Here is an 8,056-nt window from a genome sequence, read left to right as displayed (position 1 = left end):
TGAGGGTGTGGAAGCATTGTTTTGTGTTATTTCTATTATCCAACCAGATTGGATAAACGAAGTAAGGGATGAATGGAAGAAGGATGAAGAAGTATGGCCACTTATTCAAAAGTTGCAAAAGATCCCACTTCAAACAATATTTCTAGAAATTGAAGACGAAGGAAAAATCATATTGGAACCTGGAGCAGTCACAGAAACAAGAACCCGACAGCTACTAAATCGATCAATTTCAGAGTATCTCATCATGTGGAAGAACTTACTCGCTGAAGATTCCACATGGGAGGACAAGAATTTTATACAGAAGCATCAAGAACTACTCAAGCGTTGAGGACAACGCTTTTTGAAGGAGAGGGGCATGTTAGGCCCCTATACTACTAGTGTAACCCCTTATTATTATTAGTACAACCCACTTATTATATTGATGTACCCATGTAATGCCCATATTGTTACTATTGTGCCACATAGAAGCCCACTATTGTTATTATTGTGCCCTTACATTATTATTGTTATGTCGGCTCTGATTATGTTATGACCCCTTAGACTCCTATATATAGTTCTAAGGAGGTCTTTTCATTTGTATCATCCAAGAATTGTTCATTTATGTAATGTATTTGAGGTTGCCCCCTCGAAGAGGCTAAATTCTAAGGCATTGATCTATCTTTTCTATCTTTTCTTGAGCTGGTTTCATAACATATATCAACATTTTAAATTACTCATTAATCCAAATAATTCTTCCCTTTTTTATATTAAGAAAAGTTATGGAAATGGTAATTTAATATACATCTATTATTCAATTCAATTATCTCTTGGTCCAATATGGTTCCTTTATTAGCTAAAGCATCCGTTCTTGAATTCGAATTCCTAAGGACATGATAAAGTTCAATTTTTTAAAACTGCTGAAGTTGTAGGAGAACCTAAAGCATAATGGCAGAGATGTTGTACTTGTGCTAGCATTTACCCTCTCAAACTCGTGAGATTACTATTAATGAATCACCAAATATCATGATTTTTTGGATCTTCCTTTTGATAGCTAGTCCTAAACCTTTTCAAAGAGCAAATAACTTTGCTTCAGTGTAGGATGCCACTCCTAGTCCCCAAGTATATTGTATCTTTTTTTTATCGAGGCAAATGATCACCCCTCCCTTTCCTGCCACCCTTATTATTATTATTATGATTATTATGATTATTATTATTATTATTTATTACACAATATTATATGACAACATTTATCATATTAAATAATATAGTACCACATTAAATAATATAATACCATAGTCCAATACATTTTTTTGTTTGTTTGTTATTAATTAATAAAAAAATCATTTAAATAAATACTAATTAGTTTTCTTATTATCAAGAAATTAAGAAAACATTTTTTTCTATATTTATAAACAAAATATAATATATTTTCAATAAACAAATTTCAATCAGAATTATTATGATTTATAAAAAGATTAATCTATATCACGAAGATAATTTTCTCTTTATAAATTTGGAAATGTTCTTATTAAGAATTATAAGTTGCATGTTCTACATTATATCTACTTTGCAAGTTATGAGAGTGGAGTTGAAAGCAGATAACATATGTAAAGTACAAATTTCCTAATTTTTTAAGATATTTATGTAATTAGGTTAGTTCTCAATAAGGTATACTTATCATTTTTTTTAATCATGGTGAATTTGTAACTTGTTGAAGTAATTTGGACGAGGTCAAGATCAAATCTTTGAGGTATCGCTATAGCACTAAGAGTATATCCAACAACTTGCAAGTGAGATGAACTAATAACTAATAGCTTGGAAAGAGCTAAAATGTTTTGATCTTACCTAAGTAGACTCTATCCTAAGGATAGTGGAAAGAGCTAAGATGTTTTGACCGTATTGCTATAGCACTAAGAGTATATCCAACAACTTGCAAGTGAGATGAACTAATAACTAATAACTTGGAAAGAGCTAAAATGCTTTGACCTTACCTAAGTAGACTCTATCCTAAGGATAGTGGAAAGAGCTAAGATGTTTTGACCTTACCTAAGCAGACTCTATCCTAAGGATAGTGCATTAGGATGTGATTTCCCAAAAGTAAGATGGGAAAAGAATACTATAAAAAAATCTTTTAATTAATATAAGCGGTCACATTATTAAAGAAAATATATATTTTTAAAATTAATATAAATAATCATATTGCTAAGTGAAATTTTATTATGATTATCTTTAGTGTTCAAAATTAGGTCCATAGTAGCCCTTTTTAAGTTTACATTGAGTCTATAACAAGACTCATCATCAAACAAATACCTACAGAGAAGAGATGATGGACAACAAATATGTTCAAAATTAGTTCCATAATAGCCCTTTTATGTTTACATTTCAAGTCTATAACAAGACTCATCATCAGACAAATATCTACAGAGAAGACCGAGAATGATAGGCAACAAATATGTAATGGATGGAAATGAAATGAGAAAGAGTTGACAAACAAACCTAAAAAATTATTATTAAGGAGAATTAAATTTTAATTTTTTATTAAATTGGAGAATTTATCTTATGTAATATGTAGTTCTTGATATTATTAATAATAAAGTTTAATAATTAATATTAGGTTAATAATTGTTGATAGGTTAATTATTATAATTGTTTAATTAATAATAATAATTATTATTATTAATTAATAATAAAGTTAATAATTATCATTATTAATAAAGTTAATAATCATTGTTATTATTTGTATAATAATAATTATTATTAATATAGTTAATATCTATTATAAAGGATAATAATATTATCATTATGGTTAATTGTTAGAGATTACTTAGATGATATAGATATTAATTAAGTTTAGGATCAATAAGGATAGAATGGAAGAAATAAGGAGAAGGGAGATGTAGTGAGAAGATTGAGAGGGAAATGAATATGATGGAGAAGGATGGAGGGAAGGTCCAATGGGGGGCTAAGGGTAGAAGGGAACATGGGAGAGGTTTTAGACAAGGTTATAAGACTTGGGTTCTTGAGCAAGTAAGGGGATCCAACTCCTACTCACTTCCATACTCCCATCTCTACTAAGATTGCAAGTATGTTTTATAATTTCTAGAGCTTCACGGATATTTCGCTTATACAAATAATTTCAAGAGAAAACATGAAATAGTTGCAAACATAAAAAATCTAATTTAATAACCAAGCTATAAATCAAAATATGAAGTTTTCAATACTGATAATTAACATGAAAGATAGTTTCCCTTAACTATCCCTTTCAAAATTTTAAATTAAAACTTCAAATAAAAATAAACTCAACTATGACATATCTAACTAAAAAACCAAAAAATCTATATAAATAATTCCATTATTTCTAATTTATGCTCTCACATGATTGAATTCAAACAAATATGGGCCATCATCTCATTGCCCTTCAAAGAGCTCCTCATCCTTCGCAACAAAATGCAATTTGACAAACCCCTTTTCCTCAAAATATCATATAAAACCAATAAAAAGTAGAATCTTCTGCTTCCTTAATCCCGCCCACCACGAAATTTTTTTTGTGAATTTGGAAATATCAATGCCACATCTACATCTATCCATTGCACCCTTGTGATCTTGTGTCCTAATAGTGACCCACTATCTAATCTAACTCGCACAACCCTTATGGAATGGAAATTCATAACTACAACATGATAGTTTGGATTAGTCACTCGGTACGTAGTTTGGGATTAGTCACCTCGAAATGACAATCATATCTCCACTATTACGTTATACATTTTTTCACTTTTGTATGTTGGTTGCCATCTCGCACTTGTGGTGTTACGATGTAGAATCCACGAAATGCCATGTCTATGTTTTGGATTAGTCACCTCAAGGTGACAAGCATCTCCCTAATATAACTTTATATATTTTTTCACTTTTGTAAATGGGCTGTCATCTAGTAAGCGTGGTTTTACAAAGTAGATTCCACGAAATGCCGTATCTATGTTGTTATAGGTCCTCTTGGCCACTTTATGTTAAGTGGTGGAACTGTAGTTCAGCCTTCTAAAATTGTTCGTTTTAATGATTTGTTTCCATCTTGATTGTGCTTATTTACTAGTTTATGGTTCTCATATGCTTGCAATCTTCTCACCCATTACTACCCTGCCAAAGACATGATCTATACTTAAGTGCTAGGCTGTCCCACTGCAATGGTGATATGGGTCACAGCAAGGAAAGCCTGTGGCATCTATGGGTTAGTAAAGTAAAGAAGGATGCAGTCAGACGAGCCACTTTGGAAGTTCCAGCTAGGGTTCAATTAGCTGACATAAGGAGTAAAAATATTATAATAGATATAAATCAAATTATTTAGTCTCTCAAAAAGTGTAGAAATAAGTGTAGTTTAATTTAAAGGCAGAATATTTTTTTTAATTATAATACACAAAAGTACAATTTTAATATTTTTTTGTTTAAAATATTTTTTTGAATTGGTAAATAAATTCAAAACCTGAAAAATCTAAAACACTCAAATTATATAAATTAAATAGTTTAAACTCAAATTTTAATTAAAATTAACCAAAAAAATATATTGTAAAATGAATCAATACTGAAAAAATATATATCCACCCATACATTATCAATATAAGCATATACTACCTGCGTATTCATGGCTCAAGAGACTTGTAAATATGCCTTAAAACACTCCTTAACTTACTTAGGTGCCTTTACTTCATATTTACTATATACGACACATAAAGAAATGAAATAGAATCCGGTCAAACTTGGGAATATTCAACATTGCACCTATTACGTCAAGTGAATAAAGCGTTCACATATTTACCAATATACCGCACACCGAGGCACGGCAGCCGAAGGGATCGAATGAAATCCTTAGAGGCCAAAAAGGCGAGGGATTATTTAGCGATATCCCGCATACCCAAAGAAACCGTGGGAATTTTTAACAATATCCCGAAGACTCGAAGAAACCGTGAGAATATTTAACAATATTCCGCAGACTCGAAGAAACCGTGACAATATTTAACACTATTTTGCAGACACGGAGAAAGTGCGGGAATATTTAATAGAGGAAAGTCCATCGGTAGGCGGTGCATTGCCATGAAATTCAACCCCTTGGTATATAAATATTCCCTTTCATTCTTCGCGTCTACGGTATAATCTTAAAAAATGGAATTCCATCCCTTGTTCAGTCGTCTATCGCCAAAGACAGACGCATTTTTCGCCTCTGGTGTTTTGTATATTGTTAAATATTCCTTTTGTTCTCCCTCTGAGCCAGGTCAATAACCCTATTCACCTTTTTCTGGGTGCGGAATTTCGTGAATTCTTCTCCACACGGCATTTAATACAGCGATTTCTCTTTTCTCAGTCTTCCAATTTTCCTTGACTTTATGTGAGCAATGCTGTGTCTATGTTTATATATATGGGTACATAGACAATAGAGTATTCACAGGAAGGGACCTTAGTGTTACCCAGAAGAAATAGATCTTTAAGGCTTTTTTTAAATGATGCTTGTGTGCTTTTTGATGTTGTGGCCTCTGTAGCTGCAACTAATAATTATCGAACCTGGTAGCCATATTCTCATATTCATCAGAAAGATGGTTTATGCGATTATCATCAATTTCCGTATGACAACATGGTTGATGGATTAACTTCGTTTCAACCTCATTCTGACTCTGATTTCGTTTTCAATGAACGGAAGGTGAATTTTGTCATCCATGGACGGCCACAATAAAAGGGACGCTGAGGTTCTTCTCTTATTCAGAGAGACAATCACATCCGACCCATATGGATCACTGTCCAACTGTACCGACCATACTTCCGAGAACATATATGCGCGTGGTAAGTATTACTTGTTACATACCTTCATGGAGCAGGTTTGGAAAATACAGTCGTTCAGTCTCTTTGCAACCTCTTGCTTTGAAGCATTTTGAATCTTTCTTGATCTCGCCGGAAGAATTCCACTGAAGACTTGAGAACAGCGTTTTCTATATTTGGGAAACTGCTGTTTTCCAAAGTTCTTTATATCTCGGTAAGAAGCGATAGTCAGGCAGTATTGAATATATCAGGCCAGTTTACACACATCCATTTTTGGCACTTTCAGCAGCCGTTCATTCAAAACAAAGTCGGAATCAAAATGACGTTGAAGCGAAATTAATCCGTCGGCCATATTGTGATACGGAGATTGAGGAACATTGTATAAACCATCTTCCTGATGATGAGTATGGGAATATGGTTTTCAGGTTCAGTAATTAATAGTTGCTGCAGCTACAGAGACCATCATGATCGAAAAGCACACAAGCATCATTAAAATTAAAATAAACAGTTTTACATCTAGTTTTTTGGCTAGCATAGACGCTATCTATGATATAGTTTTATTTTAGAGATCGATTTCAGATGTAAGTTTATTTCTAATGGGAAATTAGAATCATTAAGAGATGAGAAAAGTCAGAAAGTTTCATCGTTTTCTTTTTGTTTTTTTCATTGTATGGAATGCCTATTATATCAATGATTTAATTTGCACTTCATATCTATTTAGATAATGTACAGTACTTTAAAGTAAACTGATTGTTTTATTGTAATGGATGATTTATATGATTTAATTTGCACTTCATATCTATTTAGATAATGTACAGTACTTTAAAGTAAACTGATTGTTTTATTGTAATGGATGATTTATTGCTTATACATTATTTGAAAATTTAATCATATAAATACAAATATCAAAGCCTTCCCGGCATGGTTTATTTTAATAATATTTACGTGTGTTTTTAATCGAAGCGTGCGCCCTCGTGAAGATGGATTTTTGTATGAATGGATTTTTGTATGAAATTCTCTGAATATCTCTGGGAGTTTATACATATTTCAATAAGAATGAAATCTAATATTGGATATTTATATTTTAAAATGTTGTATTTAAATATATTTTTACTTAAAAACATATTTTATTAAATTTTAAGTATTCTCAAAATTTGTTGTTTGAAACTAATAATGAATTGGTCCATGTTTTATGAAAATTTGTAAAATTATTATTATTAAAGAGAATGGTATAATTTTTATATTTAAAATTTAGAGTTATGTAGTCAAAACTGTTTTTACAAAATTTTAGTAAAATTAGCAGCAGTTTGTGCATCTATATCTACATCCTAATACATCTAGATTTCTAATTTCTTCCTTCTAAAAGCCATCGCCACTATTACAAAACACTGAAAATTCGCATAGTTTTTAAAAAATACCTAAAATAAACACGAAACCAGATAACATGTAACAAATAGTAAGCTAATTGGACTTCCTGGGTTCCTCACATTCTTCATTTTTCTGCTCGCTCAACCTGACGCCTACATCTTCCTCTCCTATCTATGCCTGCAACTGGGTGATGACGACTTAAAACTTAGTGTTTAGGTGCTCGACATTTGTTGCCCTATCCTTCTTCAAGAGCTCGACATGATGGGTGAGGAGATCCATCCTTCCCGTAAGCAGCTTGAACAAAAACTCAACAACCCTTTTCCACCGAGCAAGGTTCTCCACCAAAGGTTTCTCATCCCGCAATTTTTTAGGCTCCATCATTGCACCTTCCTTCCTTACATTGTTTTCACACTAACACTCTCCTTTTTCTATGACAATTGAATCAAAAGGGGACTGCATCAATTTATAAATCATGGTTACCACACCCTATCTGGCATCTGCTCATGCCATTATCTCATGTAAATCCTCGATTTGAAGACCCATTAAATATTCTTGCAATTCGATGGATCTTCTGAACCACACCTGCAACCAATTCACTGGTGATCGAGATGCTTGCCATCGTTTCACCATTAAAGAGACTCTGCAATCTACAAGCTCAATTCCTTGTTGAAGTGACAGGATTGTTGTTCTCTTTATGAAATTAAACGAATTTTGATGCAAAAGAACATAAAGAATGTCCTCGAAATCCTCAGAAACACTATGCATTAATCCCATTCCTACCTTATAGCTTTGTCTTGTTGTCCTACCATGAATTCACACATTTTCCAACCCTTGACCTAAATGAGGGAGGCATTAACTAGTTTGTTCATTATGTGCTATGGAATTGGAATGTGGCCAAATGACCTCCCAT

The sequence above is a fragment of the Pinus tabuliformis genome, chromosome 2_2, assembly GCF_031772625.1.
Source record: "Pinus tabuliformis cultivar Carrire ecotype Pingquan chromosome 2_2, CPIR1, whole genome shotgun sequence".
Classification (NCBI taxonomy): Eukaryota; Viridiplantae; Streptophyta; class Pinopsida; order Pinales; family Pinaceae; genus Pinus; species Pinus tabuliformis.
The sequence above is the reverse complement of the archived record's forward strand: the minus strand, read 5'-3'. Positions refer to the sequence as shown.